Genomic DNA, 24,688 nt, shown 5'->3' with positions numbered 1-24,688 from the left:
GAGACACAGGCAGAGGGAGAAGCAGGCTCCATGCACCGAGAGCCCGATGTGGGATTCGATCCCGGGTCTCCAGGATCGCGCCCTGGGCCAAAGGCAGGCGCCAAACCGCTGCGCCACCCAGGGATCCCAGAGTCCCATATTTTTATAGGGTTCCCATACACCCCAAATTAATTTTTCTTCTATCAATCTGTCTTCTGTCAATTAATTATTAGGGAAGTTAAAGAACTTAGAACTTAGAAGAAGGGAAACATTTTCTACCCCTACATATCTATCCATCCATCCACATGTTCACCTTGTTTGGTTCCCGATATGCTAGAATGGTTTCTTTACAGTTCAGGGGTCAAAGCATCTGGTTCTAAGCCTGGCTCCATGGCTTAGGAATTGATCCCATGAACCCTTCCCAGTTCCATTCCATCATCTGGAAGTGAGTCCTCTCCACATCCTGCCCCCTCACTGAGCCATCAGAACCAGGTGAGAGAATGGATGTGATAGTGCTTCTCAAGCTCCCAAATGCTATACCAGTGTATGGAATTAGTACACTTGTATCCACCTATGAACTCACACTCCCTGTCCTTCTTTCCCTCTTCATTGTCCCAGGCATGCCTTACTCACCACGGAGAACATCAGGTTCTCTAACTCACCATTTCAACCTTCCAAGCCCCAGCTCTTACTCCTCAATGAAGGTTCTTCTTCATCCTACCTACCTGGCTCATACCAACTCATCTTTCAAACTCATGGCTTCTGCCAAGCCTTCCTTTTACTAAAGCAACAATACGTATGGTGACATTGTGTGTGTGTGTGTGTGTGTGTGTGTGACATTTGGTTATGATTCAATTTTTGGGTTCCCAGAGAACCCAATGCATAGGTCCCTAATGAAATTCCCAGGGTAATACTGCCTGTAAATCAGTAGTTTGTCTCTGCTGTTGTTACTTTTGTAAAATTAGAGGGTCATAAATTCACACTCCAGGAAAGGGTATACAATGATCTTTCAGCTCCAGGCCTTTGAAGTCTCTTCAACTGAAGTCAAATCTAACAAGTGGCAACAGGCACATTGTGATTTTTGTTTTAAAAGCTATTTATCTATTAAACTGGAGAATCCAGAGTAAACGTCCCAGCTGTCTTAGTTTGGGGAGCTGTCTGGCTGTGGGAGATGAAATCAACTTGACAGGTGACAGCAAAAGTTTTTCAATTCACTGAACTCTGCAAATCTGGACTAGCAGGATCTCAATGGCTCCAGTAAAATAGATGGTCATTGCCTAGGCCCCATAATGTGCCCCAGTAGCAGGAGCCCATGTGGCCCCAAGGTAGGGGGAACTAGGCTACACAACTGATGTTTCTCACTCACCTGTGCATCCCTCTGTCTTTTAACGTCTCATACATAATCAAACCTAATGTTTTGCTGCTACTGAGCTGAACCATTCGACTAAATACCATCAGCTTTGGCTGTTAACATTAGCATTTGTTAGCTGTTCATCCAGTTTGTTGTTTGCCAGCAGAGGACATCTTGTTAGCCAACAAGTCGTAGCGGATGACAAAGTTTAGGAGAAAAATGGTGAGAGGAAAAGGAAAGACTGAGAAAAAAAAAAAAGAAGCCCATCCGTGAAATTTCCTTCTTTTTTTTGCAAATTTGGAAAAAATAACTGCACCATTTAATTTTAGAGGCTGAATCCCTTGGATCAAAGAATATTTAAGAGAGTCATGCCTCAGTACCAAGGACAGCAAGAGCCTGAGGGGCAACTTAAGATCTCGCACGGAACAGACCCTTCCAGCACATTCTAAATAACACTTCCTGCTCTTTCATGTGCACACAAATCTAGGGAATCTTGCTAAAAATGCAGGTTCTGGTTTAGTGCGCCTGGGGTAGGACTTGAGATTCTAATAAGCTCCCAGGTGATGATGCTGAAGTTTCCATAAACATCTGAGACTTGGGGGCTTTAAGTCAAGGCAGGCAGGACAGAGTAGAGAAACTGCAGATGAAAGTAGTGGTCAGATGGAATTCCATCCTGGCAATGGAAGCCACTGCGAAATGTTCTGATTTGGGGTCTTCATGGATCCCCTCAGGCAGCTCTATGGGAAGTGGGTTTAGTAAGAGAGATTGTCCTAGAAAAGAGATAAGGACTTCAACTAGAGTGACAGTAGCTGGAATGGAGAAAAACAAGATGGATGTAACAGTTAGGAGGTAAAACCATCCAAATGGAGTTTCTAAGCTCAGCAATTTAATTTGGCCTCTTTTTCCTAATCTGGTCAGACCTACTTCTGCTCTGAATGATCCTGTTAGGGATTCATCAGCAGTCTGCCCAAGTTAGAGGCCAGGTTAGCAGGAGTCCACTGTTGCTCCTGCTTTCGGATTCTTTCTGCTCTCTCTCTCTCTTTCTCTCTCTCTCTCAGGGTGACCTTCCAGAGCAGGAGGCCATCATTCCTTCTCCGGTGCTGGAAGAGCACGTCAGCCTGTGCCTTGGCGTACACTGACCCCTCACATCGCAGCCACAATACCAGCTCTGTGATGAACCCAGCTTGGAAAATGGAAGGAGGGCAAAGTCAGGGCAGCCATACATGTTGGGGAAAGAGATTTTGGGAGTCCACAAAGACCCAATATTTGCTACTATAGAATTCCTGCCAGAGATGCACAGTCTAAACTCAAACATGAGAACACAACTTTGAAAACCCAAGATGAGGGACATCCAACAAAACATGGCCTATGCTTCTTTAAAAAAAAAAAAAATCAGTGTCATGAAAGACAAAGAAAGCTGAGAAAAGTCCTCTAGATGATAGGAGACCAAAGAAAGTGGCAACTCTATGCAATTTATGTGCCTTTATCGAAACACAAACCATGAGGGTTGTTCACCATAAAAGTCATTATTGAGACAATTGGCAAAATGTAAATATGACTCAGAAAATAGCATTGCATCAATGTTAAATTTCCAGAATTTAATCATTGCATTATGATTACGTAAGAGAAAGTCCTTGTCTTTTTTTTTTTTTTTTTTTTCAAGATTTTATTTCTAGGGCACCTGGGTGGCTCAGTGAGTTAAGCGTGTGCCTTCGGTTCAGGTCATGATCCCAGGGTCCTGAGATCAAGCCCCATATGGGGCTCTCTGCTCAGTGGGGAGTCTGCTTCTTCTCCCTCTCCCTGCCACTCCTCCTGCTTGTGCTCTATCAAATAAATAAATAAAATTTTTTTTTAATAAATAAAATCTTAAAAAAAAAGATTTTATTTCTCAATTATCTCTATACCAAACGTGGGGCTTGAACTCACAACCCTGAGATCAAGTCATGTGCTCCATTGAGCCAGCCAGGCGCCCCAGGGAAAGTCCCTGTTCTTAAGACTCGCACACTTATGTATTTAAGGGTGAAGGGGTCATGATATCTGCAACTTACTCTCATAGGGTTCTGGAAAAAAAAAGTGTTAATAATATTTATGGAGAGAGAGAGAGACAAAGCAGATGTGGAAAAATGTTAACAAGTGGTGAATCCAGAATCACTCCATTCTTGCAACAGCCCTGCAGGTTTGAAAAAAACTTTTAAATAAAAAGTTGAAAAGAAGGTCACAAGAAATTGTCTTCTGGTTTGGAGAAAGCAGCTAAGATACCAGAGGCAACTTCTGAACAGGAGAAAACTGGGCACATCATTGAGTCTTGAGGGTTATTTGTGACGGAGGACCTCCTGCCCATCCGGGCTGCTCAGGCTCTGGGCACTTAGGGCCGAGTGTCCAGAGATAGCGGTAATGTTCTCTTGCAAAATGCGTGCCTAGGCACTGCTGCATCCTGGGGCTGTCTACCTCTCCCGAAATCTCAGAAGGCTGCACCCTAATGGGAACAGCTGTTCAGTAAAGGGCCGTCTTTGCAAGAGGTCTCCCTGGGCCCTGTAACGATGTGCCACCATTCCAGGCAGCAGGTGCAATAGGCCACCACCACTGTCCTCAGACCTCCCCACTGGGCAAAGAAGGTAGCAACCTGAATTTTTGCTCCAGTGGTATATTTCCTTCAACTCCAAGTGGAAAGATGGGCCTTGCTGATCATTTTTTTTCCCTCTGCACCTGGGCCAACCAAGGACAACAGAGTGTGACCAGCAGTAAGGGCCACCTCAGAGACCATTTTAAGTTGTTAGGTAGACAGTGGTTTGTTTCTTTGCTTATCTGGATATTTGAAGAGAACAATTTGAAGGAGAGTAGCTCAACAAGAATTCTCTCGTACCTACCTTTCTTTTTTTCTTCCTTTCTATTATTTTTTAATGAAAAGGGGGGGGGGACCCAACTCTCCTGGCCCAGAGCCTAAAATCTCTTAGTTGTGATGTTAATCTCTCCTCCCTGGCGCCAAGCCATTGCTGTTGGCTCTCTGCCTGTTTTAATATCGTGGCTGCTGATAGCAGGTTGTGTCAGCGTTTCCATTATGAAGCTCAGCTTTAAATCTGCTTCTGAGATGGACACACAGTCTTCCAGGCAAAGGGCACTTATTCCATGCCTGGTCACCCATGTGTGGGCCACAGGGCCTCGGCCTGCATGTAGAGGCTGCTTGGGCTGTAAGGATGCTTCTGGAGGGCTTTCTGGAAAAGCTGATTTTCTGTGAGATGCTTCATTCTCTAAGCAGCTCTTGGAAGACATCTGCATTTGGGTTTGGGGTAAAAATGGGGCTCTGGTCTTAACTTTTTTTTTTTTTTTTTAAGAGAAATGCCACATTAGGTATTTGAAAAGAGTGTTTTTCCCTCAAGGCTTGATAATGAAATGAAAATATTTTTGTCTCTTTACTCTCCTGTCTCATTTTTTTCAATCTCATTTTTCATAACTTATGTAAGACTTGTTTACATACTGAAGACTTTTTCAACCCAACTACTGAATAATTCTTTCATTTATCACCCATGGCCCATTCATTGTTCCATTAATTCACAGAGAGCCAGTTTAGGGCAGAGAATCTTCTACCTCTGATGCTTCCCACTGAGGTATTCTCTGGCCACAGGACCTGTTCCTTGGCAGCTGAAGTGGAATGTGGAAAGATCAAAGGACACAGAATTAAAACCCTGGGGACCTCAGTTTTGTCTGTTGTTAATTATGCGGCCTTGGGCAATTTATTTAAATATCTTTCAAGAGGAGTGCCCTCATCTACAAACTGAGCCTAAGAGTAGCCACACCTTAAGCTTGCTGAATGTTAACTGAGATAATATATGCTCTCTTTTTTAAGATTTTATTTATTTATTCAAGAAAGACACAGAGAGAGGCACAGAGACCTAGGCAGAGGGAGAAGGCAGCTCCTTGCAGAGAGCCCAATGTGGGACTTGATCCCAGGACCCAGGATCACAACCTGAGCCAAAGGTAGACGCTCAACTACTGAGTCACCCACGTGCCCCCATTCCTTATTATTTTATTGTCCATTCTGACTCACAGACCCAGCCCACAACAAATTCAAGGACATACTGTAGTGCCTTTAGATACCACTCACATCATTTAGGTAATCTCTACACCCAATGTGGGGCTCAAACTCACGCCCCTGCTATCAAGAGCTGCATGCTCTATTGACTGAACCAGCCAGGCACCCCATCCATAGCACTCACATCATTTAGAAGGATGACAGAAATACATGAGCCATTAACACAATTTCTCTTAACTAGAATCTCCATTAAGAAAAGGTCAGGGTGAGTATATAAAACAGGGGGAAGTCACAGTAAATCTGATGAGGACTCTCCTGCATCAGGGGCAAGGTCATCCCCAGGCTGGGTGGCAGCTGCCAGTTGGCAGGTGGCATGTGTCCAAAGTCTTGCACAGACTGTGGAAAATCCATAAACAGTTCAGGACAAAGACTTTTGCAGAGCTGTCCTTCCTTCCACATGGGAAGATATGCTGAGTAGTTTTGGCTGTGGATATTTTGAGACGTCCTCTGGCACTTGATCTCAGCTGAGAAAGGCACACTGGGACCAAAAGGTAGGAAAAATAAATTGTTTGGACGTTGGGCTCTAGGAATAGAGTTGTCATTTCAACTTTGCTCCTGTCAAGGAGCCCTTAGTTTATCATTAGCCCTGTTTTATTTTTAACTTATTTCCTTTGCCTTTGGATCTCTGGGGGCCAGTCTCATGGTGTTTTCCACCTAGATCCTTCTTTTCTCAGGATCTGATCATCTTCATCCCGCTTGGCATGTGCCACCAACTTACCACCCATCTAGTCTCCAGGTATCTGACTTGAGGCAGACTCAAGATGACCCAGCTGTCCTTCACCTGCACTTGAGGATGTATATAAACTGAAGACACGTTTGGAATGCCATTTTCCTGACTATTCTAAAGTTGATCAACATGCTTTATAAGGCACTAAACCCCTGAGAAAATTCCTACTAATAAAGAGTTTTTGAAAAAACAAGATCATAAAGGATATCATTACAACCACAATTCCTTTCAGGAATATTTGCTGCCCTATAAAACTTGGAAGGAGGAAAATCTTCTTCTTCTTCTTCTTTTTTTTTTTTTTTTTTTTTTGACATTGCTCCTGTAACATGGGAGGGACTGTTTCCCTTGCCTCGCTATAAAATTTAAATCCTCAGCCAGGCTTTAAAAACTCAGGTAGCAGATTCCACATACAGTCATATAATTCAATTTTTAGAGCCAAATATAGCATATTAGTTATACGAGAGCTTATGCTCCAAGGCCAGACTGACCTAGAATCAAGTCTCAGGGCTGATGCTAGCTCTGATCATGGGCAGACCACTCGCTCTCATTAAGACTCAGTTCTTAGCTGTAGAATGGGGATAATAATAGTGGTTAGCATTTAGTAAGATCATGACTATAGATAGGCTAGCAGGATGCTGGGCTCATGCTCAGTAACTATTCCTGCCAACATCCATATGACTGTTACCACTACTACTTCCCCACTCTTGAAGAAGTCACTTCCTAGCAGGGGACAGCTGGTTTACCCTCTTCCCCTCTTCCTCCCTTCCACTGACAAGAGGGACAAAGGAGAGCCTGCTTGCTCCTCTGTACTTTGCAAAAGGGCCATTAGATGGGGCCCTGCCTTCATCACCCAAGTCAGCAAGTGGCTCAGATTCTGGACTTTGGAACCTGGGGAAAAGGTGTGAGAGAACTATTGAATTCTGTGATTACTGCTCAGATTGAACAAATGAACCCCCTGGCTCTGGTTAAGAGGTGGCTCGAGGTCTGCAATGCAGCAAACCCCACAGCCCCTGTGGTTTGGCACTGTGTGGAATGAACTGGATTGCCTGCATGGAGAGGAAGTGGACTCCCTTGGAACATAGAGCTCAGTAGTGAAGACGCAGCATGTGCGGAATCATTAATCAATCCATTTCTAGAAAATGATTATAAAGACTCCTTGGGAGTCAATTCCTAGAGGTTAGTGGTCACTTATAGAATGACTGGCACTCCTCCTGCCAGGCTCATGCTGCCTAGCCACAAATGCCTCACTGTCAAAGGGTGTTACTTACAGATCACGGATATGGAAAACTTGAGTCCCTCAATTCACTGAATCAGATCCAGGGAACCATGGTTCTGCTTTACTCCAATTCATGCCTACAGAACTTGAGATGTCGGTGTCCATGTGGACAATCCATCCAATTCCAGAGCCTAATTCTCTCTCTCTCTTTTTTTTAAATTTTATTTATTTAATCATACACACACATACACAGAGAGAGAAAGAGAGAGAGAGAAAGGGGCAGAGGCACAGGCAGAGGGAGAAGCAGGCTCCATGTAGGGAGCCTGACGCGGGACTCGATCCCGGGACTCCAGGATCATGCCCTGGGCGGAGGGCGGCATTAAACTACTGAGCCACCAGGGGTGGCCCCTAATTCTCTTTCTGCTCATCCTCTGATGACCTGCACTTCTAAGTCTCCTTCCTACCCACTTCCTTTTAAGCCCTCAACATTGTCTCAAACCTCCTGGAAATTATTCCACTTCTGAAATCTGAGAACGCTGGTTGCTCTTTCTTCAGCCTCAACTTTCACCCCTCATTCTCACTCCCAGACACCTCCACCTTGACCTGGCCTAACTCTCCAATCCCCAAGACCTTCCACTACACTCAAGACTCGTTAGGACCTTGACTTACTCACTGGATTTTTCCACACCCTGCTAAACCCACCCTGCAAGCAGATCTTGGATCAACTCAACCATTTCCTCTGCTCCTAGACGCAGGCTGAAAAGCACAGCCGGGAAAGTGACACAATTACTTAGGCTGGTGGCGCTAAGTCATTCAAAATTTCTCAAATCACCAGGCTGCCAAACGCTTCAAGAAATCCTCTTACTCTTCTGGAGTTGGTTCCCTCATCATTTCCTATATAGGTTATCTTGAACTTTCATCAACCTCTTTAAGTCCTTTTTTTCTATGTGTTTCCTTTTCCGTAGATGACTTTTCTTTTCACATTCCTAGAAAGAAGAGGTCATGAGTCATGAGGCCACTGACTCACTGGCCATCTTTCCCTCCCTGTCTGGGAGGTTCAGGAAGACCATTCCCTCTACCTTCTGGAAGCAGACTCTTCTACTTCCAAAATCTCACCTGCTGGCTCCTTCTACTCAGTATTTATTTCACAGGCAAGGGTGAGTTTTCAACATTTTATCAGTCAATGAGCCCACATTCCTGTTTTGTATTCCATGCCTTTCCCTGGGTCCACTTATTAAATATAGCCCTTCATTCACTTCTCATCTATAGTTGCTAACTAGAAGTCCATGATCAGGGTTATGGCGATCCTTTTCTGTGTGATCTGTCTTCCCTCTGAAGCAGCTTTTAATGGCTTTTTAAAAATCTCTGATACTCTGGAGTTTCATGACAATGTGATGAGGTCTGGACTTATTTCTGCTTCTCTCTGTCCTCCTCAGGGAAGCAGTAGAGGGTAACCAGACGACTTGGGGTTAAATCCTGCCACCTCCCTGTGGCACTACCACCTACCCAAGGCAAAAACCTGAATTATCTCAGGCCTCTGAGCCAGTCTTCCCATCCCATTCCCAAATTTAACTCAGCACCCATGCTTCTCCGTCTTCCTAATTCCCTCTGGTCTTATTTCTGCTGTTGCTGCTTTCGTTAAGATTTGGCCTGTGTTCTTTCCCATCTGATCTACCACAAATCTGTTTTCTCAACTAGCCTCTCCCTGCATTCAATCCTTTCTTTCTAGTCCCATTCTCCCTCCTGTGTTCTTTTAATTTTTTTTAAGATTTTATTTATTTATTCATGAGAGACACAGAGAGGGAGACAGAGACACAGGCAGAGGAAGAAGCAGGCTCCATGCAGGGAGCCCGATGTGGGACTCAATCCCGGGTCTCCAGGATCACTCCCTGGACCGAAGGCAGGCGTCAAACCGCTGAGCCACCCAGGGATCCCCTCCCTCCTGTGTTCCTTATAGCACATTACGCTGCAATGACAGGATCTGCCTCCCCAAACTGACAATTCCTGGTACTAAATAGATGCTCAACACAGTTTCTCCTGCAATGAACTAACCTCCTTTCAGTGCAAAAAAAAAAAAAGGACTCCCCAGATTCCCACTGGGAAGTTAAGACAAAGGGATCAAGGAAGACAATTGGTATTTACTAACCACCTATCAACTGTAGGAAATGTGATATAGGTGGCTTTAACAATTATTTGGTTCAGAATGTTCCTTATCACTTAGAAAACTGATCCAAGGGGGGTAAGAAAAATCCAGGGGGAAGAATATTCCAAATATACGAATTTACTACACCTCTGGGAAAAAGGAACAGTCTTTCAACCAGAAGACTCTACATTCTTGACAGTTGGGAATAACCCAACTTTACTTATTAAGGAAAATCTAGGTCTGTTGAAAACAGCTGTAGCTCCTCCATCTTTTGAGGCTGGTGCTGACTGCCCTTGAGACAAGGTAGGACTCTTCAAGTACATTACCCCAACTTTGCAGCAAGAGAAACCTGTTCAAGTCCCTGAAGGTTTCACTCAACAGAACCACTTCTTGACTTTGTAAGTGTAACCAAACACCTGTTATCTGAGGGGCATTGGCTTGGAACAAGATAAAATATATAGAGTTTAAAAAGTCCTCTACATTGCACTCCCCTGTTTGTACAAGTACTAACGATAATTTTGACCCAGTGTACGTTCTGTTCCTCAACACCCCATGGTGCAACTTTACAAAGTGGGCACCAGAAGATTCAATCTTCAGGGCAGCTGGAGAACCAACCTAACAAAAACCCCCATAACTTCCAAAAATCTGTACCCAGATCAAGTCAATAATTAATTTTTATCCTTAACTATATGAGAGGAGATTCTTCTACAACAGTAAGAGTTTTCAAATACAAAGAGCAAATCTTAGGAAGAGGAAGCAATATGCAGTTACATGAACTCTTAACCAAAGCAGATTAAGCCACTCCTAAGTATCACATGACTACTATTTTTTTTTTTAAGCAAAATTGTTTTCTATTTCAAACAGTTACAAAAACCCTCAACAAAGGCATAGCATGTGTGCAACTGGTGGATCTGGTTTAACATCATCTATTTCAAGAGACCCAGATGGTTCTAAGCAAATTTAGCTGGGTGTTGAAAACAAGTCCTCATACATAAATCAAAATTAAGTTACTAGAAAAAAATCAATCTTTCCAGTGTCCTTCATTCCTGAGGACCTTCCTTAATATGTTTCATATTTCATTTCAATATTTCACTGTAGTTTTGGCATGCCAACCAAGGTGAATTTGAGTTAATAACAAACTTAACCTCATGACAGATTTCTGATTTCCTCTGAACCTAGGTATGAGTGATAATAAAACATTTCAGCACCAAATGGTCTATTATTTGGTTTCACCCCTGAGTGTCTACTCCGTGACAGTATTTCATTCATGCTTTTCAATGTCTATTTATTAATCTAACTGGCATAGCTAAAGAAAATTAAAATTACTCTTCATAATGGTCTGCATATTCCAAAAGTGTTTATGACCGGCTCTTTAAAGGGCTGGGAACAAGATGGAAGATTTTCAGAAGCAGCTCCATGAAGTTTATATTTGATAAGTTTATGTGCCAAACGGCTGTAAAGTCTGATGGGCTATAAACAGGACTTCAATAGGTATTAGTGCGGAAATATATTTAAATATGATTTAACAGCTTAGTATTAGAATCGCTATTAGTCTCAGAATATCAAGTACAGAATTTGGTGTGCAACAGCTGACCTGCTGCTTGGTTAAAACACATAGTCTGTGTACAAGTAGAGTACATGGAAGCAGCGCTCTCAGTGAATCAACGGGAAAAAATTGCTTTTAGGCTGTGACTACTGGAAATCATTAACTTCTTTTCCATAAGGTCACCCCCTATCATCCCCTTGCCCCATTTAAAAAAAAAAAAAAAAGACTAAAATTCTCGCAGAGACTTTCCCCTTGCAGTTATTTATGAGCGAGATGACATCCAGGGATTTTAGAGAGAAATCCATTTTACAAAGATGATGGCTCTGAACCCGTGAGTGGAGAAGATTCACCTGTTCCTTTTTCAGAGCTCTATCAAGTCATTCGCTTCACTAGGAAGCCAGGCAGTGCCCTGGAAAAAGTTAACACACCACCTTCCAGGCTGAACAACTGAATAGCTTATTAATCAATGACTTCTCTTTGGCAGAATTCAGTTCAATGTTCACACTTCCCATGCAAACATTATTCAGTGCTTTAAATTCACTATTCAGACATCTCGACATCCTGTACAGGAGGAGGGCTCACGCTGAATTCACACTGATTCGAAGACATTACCACTTACAGCACACACACACACACACACACACACACACACACACAAGCTACCATTTATAATTGCACAATGCCATCAACTCCAATACACATTTTGTTTTTTAGGGTTGTTAAAAAGTAAAAATCAATGGCAACCGTAGACTTGATGAGATATGGAAATGCCAGTTACAGCTAACATGTTGAAAACCTACTATGTGTACCAAGCACTACTCTTAGTACTTTTTATGACTAACACATTTAACCTTCACCTGTACTCAATGAGTAGGAACTATTATTTTTTTAAAGATTTTATTTATTTATTCATGAGAGACACGGAGAGAGAGAGAGGGGGGCAGAGACATAGGCAGAGGGAGAAGCAGGCTCCATGCAGGGAGCCCGACATGGGACTCGATCCCAGGACTCCAGGATCATGACTTGGGCTGAAGGCAGCACCAAACTGCTGAGCCACCCAGGCTGCCCCAAGTAGGAACTATTGTTAAACTTGTTTATGGGTCACACTGAGGTGAAGTAAAATGCCTTAACCAGCTAAGCGGCTGACCCAGGAATCAAACCCAAATGGTCGGACTTCAGTGCCCACAGTCTGCATCCCTCCATCATTCTGCCTCCATCCTGCCAATGACCATTTGGGAACAACGGGACTGGCATCTGTCACCTCTGAGAGCCCAGATAGGCCCATCAAGATTCCTATGGGTGAGGAAGAACCAAAGTTAGGACTGGTCCCGAAAACCAGAATTCCCAACTTCCAGCCAGAAGGCCCTGAGACAGAGGGTTGAGGGCTCCAGTTTGTGATCACTCCCTCCTCCATCTTGGAAAAGTGAACTTAAAATCTCCCAGGGACGTGTGTCTTTTCAGCTTATGTGTCAGGAACCCCCTTCTGGATAGTGGAAAGGGAGAAGAGACTGCAGACATTGAAAATATGAGAACACAGCACCTTTCCTCTGAAAGAACTCAACTTCTCTGCCTGCAGATCTCTGGGAGTCTAACTCTGAAGTGGTTTTCATGAAGCATACGTAGCTGAAGTAAAATAGGAAATAAGAACCACTGTTTATGAAGTATCTGACATGCATCCTCTCATCAAATCCCCCCAATAACCTCCTGAAGTGGGTGTCATGTTCCCCTTTTAACAGCTGAGGATTCAGAACATCGAAGACCCATTATCATTGAGTGTCTGAGCCCTGCTCTACACCCTGTTGGTTCAAGGTGAGTTCTCTGAATCTAGTACATCATCATGGGACTGGTCAGCTGCTAGCTTTGGGTAGATTCCTAGAGTGTCCTCATCCTTGATGCTCCAAGACCCAAAGCTGGTTGGCCACCATCTGTTGTAAGTAATCCATTTACTGAGGTGCCAACAACTGGGCTCAACAAACATAAACACAAAATTCTAGGTAAATAAACAGGAATGGTGTGCCTTATTTTTAAGTGTAGTGCACTGTTTTCCCATAATTAGGTTTCTTACGTGGGGGGAGAAAGCCAAACATTTGGGAAACAACTGCAAAGTGACAGGAACTGAAAATGGATCACAGAAAACAGGATAGGTTTGAGTTTCGTGGAACAGAAGAGTTGGATGAATATTTTTTTTTTCAAAACTCAAGATACTCAACATCCAGAAAGATACAGAGGATCATGTGACAAACAGCTACTACCCACCACTCAAAATGAACACATGTAAACATTTTGTCACATTTGATTCTCATTCTGCCCCTTCTTTTTCTTTTTTATTTTTATTTATTTTTTTTAAATATTTTTTTATTTATTATTTATGATAGACAGAGAGAGAGAGAGAGAGAGAGAGAGAGAGAGGCAGAGACACAGGAGGAGGGAGAAGCAGGCTCCATGCCAGGAGCCTGATGTGGGACTTGATCCCAGGACTCCAGGATCGCACCCTGGGCCAAAGGCAGGCGCTAAACCACTGAGCCACCCAGGGATCCCCTTTCTTTCTTTTCTAAAGAAATTGTCGCATTTAAAGTTAAAATCCCTTCCTCCTCTACTCCAGGCTGGCAGTTATTGTAAATTTCTTATGAACTTGGTCCCTATTTTGACAAAATTTATATTTTATACAATATGTAAATGTATCCATAAGCAAAATATACTTAAATGACTTTAATGGTTATCACACTTAGGTTTCTAAACTCCTTCTGGAGCTTATTTTTTAATACGGAGTGAGGTAGGGATCTAATACTTTATTTTTCTATTTGAAATGTCAGTTGACTCAAAAGTTATTTTCTGAGAAAATCATCCAATGTCCTTTCTCCCTATTCATTTGAGATGCTTTATCTACCATGTATCAAACTCCCATTATCAGCTTATATCTACTCTGTCTTTTTTTAATTTATTTTTTATTGGTATTCAATTTGCCAACATATAGAATAACACCCAGTGCTCATCCCATCAAGTGCCCCCCTACTTCTGTCTTTATGCCAACACCACTACTCTTGTAATACGGTTTTGTTATCTGGTGGGATGAATCTCTTCTCCTTGTTCTTTTTCTTTCTTTCTTTCTTTCTTTCTTTCTTTCTTTCTTTCTTTCTTTTTTTTTTAGAAAGAGAAAGCGCTAGTGTGGTGGGGATTGTAAGGGTAGAGAGAAAGGGAGAGAGAAAATCTTAAGAAGGCTCCATGCCCAGTGTGCAGAGGTGGGGCTCAATCTCATGACCCTGAGATTATGACCTGAGCTGAAATCAAGAGTCAGATGCTTAACTGACTGAGCCACCCATGTGCCTCTCCCCTCCTTGTTCATTGTTTGAAATTTCTTCTGGCTATTTTGGACTTTTATTCCTCATTTTAGTTTTACAATCAATTTATGACAATCCTGTTGGGATTTTGAATGGAATTACATTTAATTTGGAAAATAATTTAAAAATGGCTAATTCTTTATTGTATTTAGTTTTCCCATCCAGGAACATGGAGTATTTATCATTTATTCAGGCCTTTGTTATGTGTTTTTTGAGTCTATAAAAGTTAAATTGTTCCTTAAAGGTGTGTTGGTATTAACCATGGTATTTGACCTCATACAGCTGTAAATGCATTTGGTGAGAGAGATGATTACATGAGCAATTACTATGTAGCCTGACAAGTAATGTAGGGAGAGAGGCACAAATATGGTAGTATACAAACATCCAGAGAGGCACACAGCCTGGGCTCTAACCCTTAGCAGAAGGGCACACTTAGAAGGCTAGTCTCCATCATCTCCATCTGCCTTTTCAAAACTTCAGGAGACATCCCATAGTGTGAAATTACTCAGAAGGAACCTAGGGTTTCTGCAATTCAAAAAGATCTTTAATTCATAAACATCTTTTAAGTGAACAGAATCGATGTTAATGCTTATAATAGTTATGATTACACTAAATTCTTTCCTGTTTCATTAACAAAATCAGGATATCACTGGAAAATGGGGTGCCTGGGTGACTCAGCCAGTTAACTGTCTGCCTTCGGCTCAAGTCATAATTCCCAGAGTCCTGGGATTGAGCCCCACCTAGGGCTCCTTGCTTAGCAGGGGGTCTGCTTGTCCCCCAGCACCTCCCCCTGCTCATGCTCTCACTCTCTCTCTCAAATAATAAAAAAATTAAAAAAAAAATCTTACAAAAGAAAAGGATATCACTGGAAAGAGGACTAAAACCTTCTGCTTCATGGCTACAAAAAAAGAAAAACAATAGATTTGTTGTGTAACCTTGAGTAAGTTATTTGACATCTCATTGCAACGTGTGCATAGTTCCTCAATTTTTATAAGCCTTTTAAATTAATTAATTAATTTTTCTCAAGATTTTATTTATTTATTCATGAGAGGCATAGAGAGAGAGAGAGAGAGAGGCAGAGACACAGACAGAGGGAGAAGCAGGCTCCATGCTGGGAACCTGACGTCACACTCTGGGCTGAAGGCAGCGCTAAACTGCTAAGCCACCGGGGCTGCCCTATAAGCCTTTTTTAAAGAAAAAAACCTACATATATAAATAAAATTTTGTTTTTGGCTATGCCATGTGAGAGTAAGATACATTGCATGATACTTCATTCTTAAATATGTCAGCATATATCTTCCAGGAACAAAGATACGTAATGTAAAGATCACAGGCAAGAAATTTAATATTACCTTAATACGTACCATATTATTACCTAATATATAGGTCCAGATTTAAATTTTCCCAAATGTCCCAATGTCTTGTCCTCTGCACTGGCCCACCCCCCTTAATTCAGAATCTAATCAGTGATGTGGGCTTTAAATTTAGTAGTTGAATTATACTTTAGTCTTAAATCTAGGGCAGTTCCCTAAGTTCATGACATGTTCCTTTAAAAAGTTTTGGCTAGTTGTTTTGTAGAACGTCTTTCAATTTGGATTTGTCTGATTGTTTTCTTCTGATTGATTCAGGTTAAAAACTTTTGGCAAGGATAATCCACCAGGATGTTGTGTTCTCCGTGTGTCACAATGGAAGCACATTACATCAGTGTGTCCTGTTCCTGGTGGTGCAAAATTTGCCTCCTTGATGGTATCCACTAGATTTTTCTACTGTTTGCAATTAATACATAATTTCTGGGGTGATTCTTTGAGACAGTGTGAATTCCTGTTCCCCAATACTGTTTCATCCAATGGTTTTAGCATCCATTGATGACTCTTGCTTGAGCCAATTATTACTGTAATAGCTGTAAAATGGTCACCTACACCTTGATAGTTGGCACTGCATTCCTAGCCCTGATTTCTGGTTTCCCAACCATGATTCAGCCTTGTCCCTTTAATGATGCTGCTTCTCACCAGTTTGGTTAATGGTCTTCCTAATCCTTACTACTAACAGCCAAGCCTTTCTGGATTTACCACAGTGTCAACGAATCAAGCCCAGATAAAAAGCAAATACTGCTTTATGCTATATCTATTAATATAGCCTGCATTCTGACTATATAACTTGAGAATCAGAAAGCTGTTGGATAGATGCTGCTTTTGCTCACATGTCTTTTACATCCAGCTCTCAGATCACAAATTGTACCACAAATAGCAAAGGCACCATCTTAAGGAATCAAACATGATCTGTTTCCCATTGTCCTCAAAATGATACTATTAGACACCGAGGGAGCAAGGACGTTGACTTTCCACTTCATGAACCAAAGTGGATAATAATCCTTCGAAATAGCAAATGGGGGTGTTTTGTGCAACCTTCTTTTTAGCATGTACTGATTTATTAGAGAAAATTGCAGATTTTGTAGGTGGCTGGTTATAATAATATAAGGTTAAAAACAGAACCATAAAAGTTGAAGACATCAGAGATCACATCTAAAAATACAGCAAATGCTTTTTTCTTTCTACAAACCTCAATGAGAAGCCATTTGAGGAAAAGATAATCAGCTTCAGAGACCTGTAAATAGGGATTCTACAGTTCTCACAGCCACCCTACTTTACAAATTAATTTTAACAAACTTTGAAATCTGTAAATAAATCCATCCACGTTGCCCTCTTAATGTTAAAGATGCAAAAGTAATACTAATAATGAAACAAACTTCATGATGACTATTATAATAAGAACTCCTCCATAAGCAGAGTTCTTATGATAAAATTTCCTCTCTGTCAGTTGGTAACTTTCAATGTAAGGTCTTTGTGGCCATGAGGAGAATTTTTCTGGCTAACTTTCCCATGCAATGCAAGTTAGGCAAAGTCAAAGGATTGAAATGTTTACTCAATTCATCCAAAGAAGGCACCCGCCCAGGAGAAGAAACTAGATTTCCCCTCCCCAATGTAAGGATCAAACTCACAATCCCAAGATCAAGAGTTGCTTGCTCCACCGATTAAGCCACCCAACTGCCTGGGAAATGAGTCTTAGAAAAGATAATAATCAGAAGCTGGACTTGAAAGCCATGGGAAGGGAAGATCCTTCTCAGGATCAGGGTGCTCTCCATCCTGGAGCACCAGAACTTTCTTTTTGCTGTCACTTCTCTCCCTAGATAACCTGCCTCATTTCTTTCTCTGAATCATGCCCTACACCTCTTTCTGAACTCCAGATTCATATATCCAGCTCCTTACCTGCTGCTTCCACTGGTAAGTCTCAATGGCACCTCAAACTGATTGTGTCTCAAGTGGACCTCGATTCCCTTCACTGTTCCTCACTATGCAATCAGGGTTGGTAGATAAAGCTGGATATCCTGAGATTATACTTATTTTGCCCCCCTCTTGTGCATCAAGTCCAATGGAAAGTGAGTCTGTTTCCAAAATACATCTATCCTTGCTCTCTTTACCCACTGTCATCTCTCCAGCCCAAGCTACCATTATTATCGTTGGTCTGGATTATTGCAGTCACTGCCAACTGAACTCCCAGCTTCCAGTCTTGCTCTCTTACCACCTATTCTCCATAGAATGGCCAGAGCAAACATTTAAAAACAGAAATGACGTAAAGCAACATGGTCTTTTAAACTGGATTCTAGAACAGCAAAAGGACATTGGTGGGAAAATCTGGTGAAATCTGAACCAAGTCCGTGGGTTTTGAGAAATGTAACAGGGTTTTATAAGATGTTAATGCTAGGGGAAGCTGGGTAAAGGGTATATGCGAACTCCCTGTACTATCTTTGCAACTTTAGTGTAAATTTAAGATATTCCAAACCAAAAAGTTTATTTTAAAACCCCATAAATATCGTATTTTGCCTTTGTTTAAAATCCTTGCATAACTTCCCACTGTACTCAAATCCAAACTCTTTGCCATGGGCTCATAGATCTTACGTAATCTCGCTTCCAATACTTTATTTTTTTAAGTTTATTTAAGTAATCCCAACATAAGGCTCGAACTCATGACCCCAAGATCAAGAGTCACAATCTCTTCCTACTGAGCCAGCCAGGCGCCCCTGATACTTAAAAAAAAAAACAAAAACAAAAACAGCTCATTTCCTACTATCTAATCCTCTGGCCACTGGTCTTCTGGAATGTGCCAGGCCATGTCAGGAGCTGGGACCTTGATGTTTATCGTCCCTGTATTAGCTTGCTAGGGCTGCCATAACCAAATACCACAGATTGAATGGCTTAAACAACATAATCCTATTTTCTCACAGTCTGGAGGCTAAAAGTCCACAATCAAGGTGTTGGCAGTTTAGTTTGTTCTGAGGCGTCTCCCCTTGGCATGCAGGTGGCCATCTTTTTACTGTGTTTTCACACGGTCTTCTGCCCTCATCTTTCCTCTGAGCTTACTGGCTCCTTACATCCTAGTTTGTGTGTCCAAGGCCCACCTCAATGGCCTCATTTAACTTAATTACCTCCTCAGAGCCTTAGCTTCAAATACAGTGACATTCTGAGGTACTTCAACATATGGGATTCTAGGAGGATGCAATTCAGTCCCTAACAATCTCCTTTCCTAGACAGCCCTACAGATGGTTGGCTCCTTCCAGGCTCACATCTGCCCTGGACCTGTCACCTCTTCTGAGAGGCAATTTTTGACCACTTGGCTTCAAGCCCAGCGCCCCCTCCACCCTACTTCATGCCTTCTTTGCATTTACTACAGCTGGAGTTGTTTACTTGCTAATTATCAGCTTTCCCCCACTCCAGGAGTAGTGGATGCTTTGTCTGTCTTATTGTTGGATCCTCAATGATTCTTAAAATGCCTGGCACATTAGTACTCAACATTTGTTGAACAAGAAATGGCTTATTGGCAATTCAGACAAAAGCAGAGTCTCGTTAGGAAATAGTCAACACAGTTAATCCCAAGGTATGACTGTAACAGAAGCACCTAATATTGTCATAGCATGTTACAGTTTATGAAGTGTTTCTAGGTAAATTAACCTGTCTGAATCCTCCGTGCTATGATGCAAGCATAATTTTCTCTACTTTTTTGATAAACAAATCACTGCCTAAGGTCACGTATCTGGGATCTCAATACTGATCTTTTTGTTTCCCAAAGAATGACTTTGTGTTCTTTGATTACAACAGAGCTGAACTAGAAACTAAAGAGATCCATATACCACTTTTAGGGAACCTCCAAGGAGAGCTCTGTGAAGGACACAAAATCATACTTCCAAGAACTAAGCTGGACATTCTTTCCATCCAATAAGAGGAGTTTTGTTGCTGAGGAATAATGGCCAAACAAGAATAAATACGGTGCCCTAAGGCCCTCTTATTGTGTGTGTAGGTGGTGCTGGTGGTTATATAAACATGCTTTTTGTAAACTATTCTGTTTTGAGGGGTATGAAGAAGTGAAGAATTGGGAGACCCTGATTTCCTAAGTGTTCACAGTTGCTTTTAAACAGCATTTATGGGCAGCCCCGGTGGCGCAGCGGTTTAGCGCTGCCTGCCGCCCAGGGTGTGATCCTGGAGACCCTGGATCGAGTCCCATGTCAGGCTCTCTGTATGATGCCTGCTTCTCCCTCTGCCTGTGTCTCTGCCTCTCTCTCTCTGTCTATGAATAAATAAATAAAATCTTAAAAAAAAAAGCGTTTATATTTCCTTTAAAATCTAAACTTCTCAGGCATCTGGGTGGCTCAGTGATTGAGCATCTGCCTTTGGCTCAGGCCGTGATCCCGGGGTCCTGGGATTGAGTTCTGCATTGGGAGCCTGCTTCTCCCTCTGCCTATGTCTCTCATGAATAAGTGAATAAAATATTCAAAAAATAAATAAAATCTAGACTTCTCAGCCTGGACACCCCTAATTTCACCCCAAGGAGCTTTACAAATCCCAATGCTTGGACCCGACCCCTGACAAATGAAATCAGAACCCTGGGGGAAAAAAAACCCCTGGGGGATGAGACAGTGGCATCAGTGAGGGCTAAAGGCCTCCTAGGTGACTTCACTATGTGGCCACCATTGAGAACCATTGGTCTCAATTCTCGAATGGGCACTGGGTTGCCTCTCCCCTCCATTAATTGGAGGATGGACTCTCTAAAATTGCAGACACTCCTAATTGGAGAATTTGGCATTCTTAGAAGCAAAACGTTCTAGTCTTCTTATGTTCTGGCTGGCTGATTTAGACCAGTCTGCACCCAGGACCAATTAAATCAGAATCTCAGAGGATGGAACTCAGCTATGAGCAGTTGTGAAAATCTCTCAGGTTTAAGTCCAATGTGCAGCCAAGGTTGAGAGCCACTGCTCTCAATGGTACTGACTTTGTTTGGAAGAGGAAATAAAGGCAAGTCGCTCCCTTTAAGCCCACTGAGCCACAGTAACCCAGCAGCAGCTGTCACACGTGTGCGAAGCACCTTCTCTCCCAGATCTAGAGTCATGGCCTTGGACAAACAACAGAACCCTACTTTGGCCTGGTGCCATCCTCCCCAGCATTAATTAAAACCTAAATAATTCTCATTATTATGTGCATAGAATAAATGGGCTTCGATTTAAGACAACCTTCCCACTGTGTCCTGGTTGCTGTAATCACAACTCACAGGTTTTCACAATCATAAATATACGAGTTTTATTTTAACAAGAAGATATTTATAGCTAGTCATCCCACTACTTTTTTTTTTTTTTTACTAGATATTGGGTCATGTAAAAAAAATTACTTGTATGGTAATTGATAATGGGATAACAACATGTACTCTATTCAATCACTAATCAATATGATTATCACTAGCGTCTTTCAATTTAATTATTGCTTCTTATCGTCCGTCATCAAATTTCATTAAGTTTTTGGCAGGTAGGGGAAGAAACAGGGTGCAGATAACAGTATGAAGGATGCTAGCTGAATGATAAGACGATACACCCAGAAAATGCAAAGAAATAAGCTGAGTTTATTAAATAATTTGGCAAAGCAGAGAGACCAGAGAAATACCCACTACTGCACTATTTTCTCTAGCAACTCTGCCTCCCACCGACAACTCTACACTACTCCCTGGACAGAAAAAGAGCATGCTGGCACATGCCATCTGCTTAAGGCTCTGGTGCTGAACTCCTGGATAAAGTTATCTTTTAATAATTAAAGTGAGTATTATTACAATAAATATATATTTACCATGTTCTGATTTTGAAGCATTAAGACATGTGAATGAAAACCAATGAGGTTTTCCTTTTCTGTCTCCCCAGGCCCAACCTTGAAGCAGCTGGGTGATCCAACAGCTGCTGTTGAATATGGAAATTGGAGGAAGGCAAATTGGCAAAGAAGTCTAATCAAGCCAGGGCTGGTCCGTCTGGCCCAGTGGCCTCTGAAGCAAGACCTGGGGATCCATGGAGTGGAGCCAGGCAGGGGCTAGCATGGGAACTTGGACAAATTGGGTGCCATGACAGAGAGATAGGGTGCAGGCCCCCATGGGCAGTCTCAGAGTCAGCAAGCTGGGGAGAAGGAGGCAATACAGGGGACAGTAGCTGGCATTTCTCCCAGAGGAAGCAAATTGTGTTGACAAGCACTGCATACAAGTGCCCAGGGGCTCAGCACTTCTCTTGTGGGGCTGGACTAAGTCTCAGAGAGCACAGAGAATGCCAATCCCAAACATGGGTCCTGACTTTCAGGTGGCTAACCTGGGATTTTAAGGTTCTACAGGAGTAGTGAAAGGAACTTAGCACCTGCCACAAAGGGCTATGAGATAATAAAATGACAACCATGCACATTTTTCTTGACTAGTTGAATTGCACAGAGAGAATAAATTAGAAGGTCACGCTGGTCCTATCAACCTCTAAAGACCATGGTGGGCTGGTACATCCCCTCACACCTCAACAAATGGAGCAGGTTTTACCTACTCATGAGGACAGAACCACAGAGACGAGAAAGCAAGGACCTGTGTTTATAAAGGCTAGAAGACATTTGAAAACATTCCCCATGCCATGTTTTCCGATTGTGCTGGTTAACGCAGTTCAGGCACGTCTGTTCTGTATCAGGCTTTTCCTGACAGTCCTCAGCTAAATCAGAACGTCAAAAGGGTCAAGCCCATTTCAATACCATGTGTCCAAAAATTGTTTAAAGAAGTATATGTAAGTATGGAATACAGTGCAGCCATTTAAGTCATACAGGGAAGGATACTTTGACATGTCAAAAACAGCATACTGTGTGATTCAATTTGGGGGGAATTGGCTAAAAAATAGATTTGTTATGATCTAGTACATGAACATGAAGTACTATCAGCAGTAAACTGAATTATAGAAAAACTTGGTTTTTCCTTTCTTTATTGGGGGTGCTCTTTTGCATTTCCCAAGTTTTAATAACTGTACTAATTATTTTACAAGGGTTCAAGTTTAAGTATGATGTAACATTATTTTAGACATTGAAGTTTTAATGTGGTTGGCCACCAAAGCACCTCTTCTATCAGGCTGTTGACAAGGATATGGTCCTAAACACTTCCCTTGAGATTACCAACCATCAAATTACCATCAAAGGACACTAACCATCAGAGGATCCTGAACTTCCTGGGGAGAGTACCCCAGCCATTTGCCTTCTCTCCTCTTGAAACCTCTAGGAATTCTGAAGAAGGCATTCAGTGGGGACAACTGGTGAGATGTATCCAGTGGGTCAAATTCTGAGATCTGGTGGGCAGTGTTCTGATTTGAGTCTCTCCAATAAGGGGTTAGCAAACTTTTTTCAGAGAGTAAATAGTTTAGGTTTTATGGGCCAGATGAGCTCTGTTGCAAATACACAACTCTGCTGTTGTAGTATGAAGGCAGCCTAGATAATATACAAACGAGTGTGGTTATGTTCCAATGAAACTTTATTTACAAAAAAAAGTAGTTTCCCAATCCTTGATAAACTAACTCCAGGCTTTTTAGCTTAGTTCAAGAAGCTGAAGTGACCAGGTACAAGCCAAGTCAGTCCCTGAAAATACAGTAATATTCTCTTATCCACACGTTGCTTTCCACAGATTGAGTTACATGTGGTCAACTGTGGTCAGGAAGCGGATGAACCTCCTTCTGACCTTAAGTCAAAAGGTCACTAGCAGCCCAATGGTACGTCACTAAGTTTACATCATTCACCACACTTCATCTCATCACGTAGGCATTTTATCATCTCACATCATCACAAGAAAGGTGAATACAGTACAGTAAGATATTTTGAGAGAGTGAGAGAGATCACATGCATATAATTTTTACTACAGAATATTGTTATGATTGTTCTGCTTGATTGTTGCTGTTAATCTCTTATTTGGGGCAGCCCGGGTGGCTCAGTGGTTTAGCACCGCCTTCCACCCAGGGCGTGATCCTGGAGACCTGGGATCGAGTCCCAAGTCGGGCTTCCTGCATGGAGCCTGGTTCTCCCTCTGCCTGTGTCTCTGCCTCTCTCTATCTCTCTGTTCTCATGAATAAATAAAATCTTTAAAAAAAAAACTCTTATTTGAGCCTCATTTATAAATTAAAATTTATAATAGGTATGTACATATAGGAAAAAACAGGTATATATGCGGTTTGGTATTGTCTGCAGTTTCAGGCATCCACTGGAGGTCTTGGAATGTACCCCCAACAGCGAAGGGGAGGGGGTCTACTGTAAGGGGTCATGATTGAATGCTGCTTTTTAAGCTCTTTCCAACTCTGAGGGTTTAGCAGTGGCATCTCTACACTGAAGGAAGGGAAGCCCATGATTGTGATTATGTTTTCATTTATTATGTTGGTTTTTCCTCCAGCTAAGCTATGAGTACCTAAAGTTTGAGAAATGAGTCTGCATTTTTAATACCATGCATGCAACTCATACATACTCATACTCAGAAGAGAAGGTGCTTGATATGCCGTTGCTGAATACCACGTGAAGGAATGAGTGTCCTCCCACACCAAGCTGGTGTGAAATATAGTTGAATGATGCCCCTTGGGAACCACTCTAGCTCTGTCCAGGCAGACTCCACCTTGAAAGGGACAACCTGTCTTCCCCACAAAGACACCTGTACCTTCTAGATATAAATCTTTAGAAAAGACTTCTAGAAGATGTCGACACAAAGAACCACAGTGTTAGTTAGGCCTGGCTAACACTCTCTAAAGGGTTTCTTAGTTCTTCTCAGGGACTGTTCTCACCTGAAAAAAGGATTTCAAGTTGATGATGTTTGTGAGTCCTTAGACCTTGCCTCATGGCAGTTAGGCACCCCCACAACCCCCTGCATCCTGCTTTGCATTCCCTTGGCTCCATGAAGGCCCCAAAAGGGGTCATCTTGTCAAGAAATGCTCTCTAGACCATTTT

The 24,688-nt window shown here is 42.2% G+C and overlaps 1 protein-coding gene and 1 long non-coding RNA gene across 2 annotated transcripts in view; one reads left to right on the top strand and one right to left on the bottom strand.

Annotated features, from left to right (window-relative positions):
* PITPNC1 (phosphatidylinositol transfer protein cytoplasmic 1) overlaps window positions 1–24,688 on the bottom strand; it is a 264,181-nt gene that overhangs the window by 61,997 nt on the left and 177,496 nt on the right. The gene's annotated exons all lie outside the window — the stretch shown is intronic.
* On the top strand, window positions 5,783–23,850 carry LOC140597708 (uncharacterized). The gene is made up of 4 exons (XR_011999563.1): window positions 5,783–5,911; window positions 12,789–12,861; window positions 21,398–21,522; window positions 21,625–23,850. It is a non-coding gene; the product is annotated as an uncharacterized lncRNA (long non-coding RNA).

The sequence above is a fragment of the Vulpes vulpes genome, chromosome 2 (assembly GCF_048418805.1).
Source record: "Vulpes vulpes isolate BD-2025 chromosome 2, VulVul3, whole genome shotgun sequence".
Classification (NCBI taxonomy): Eukaryota; Metazoa; Chordata; class Mammalia; order Carnivora; family Canidae; genus Vulpes; species Vulpes vulpes.
This window is presented reverse-complemented; position numbering and strand designations above follow the sequence as displayed.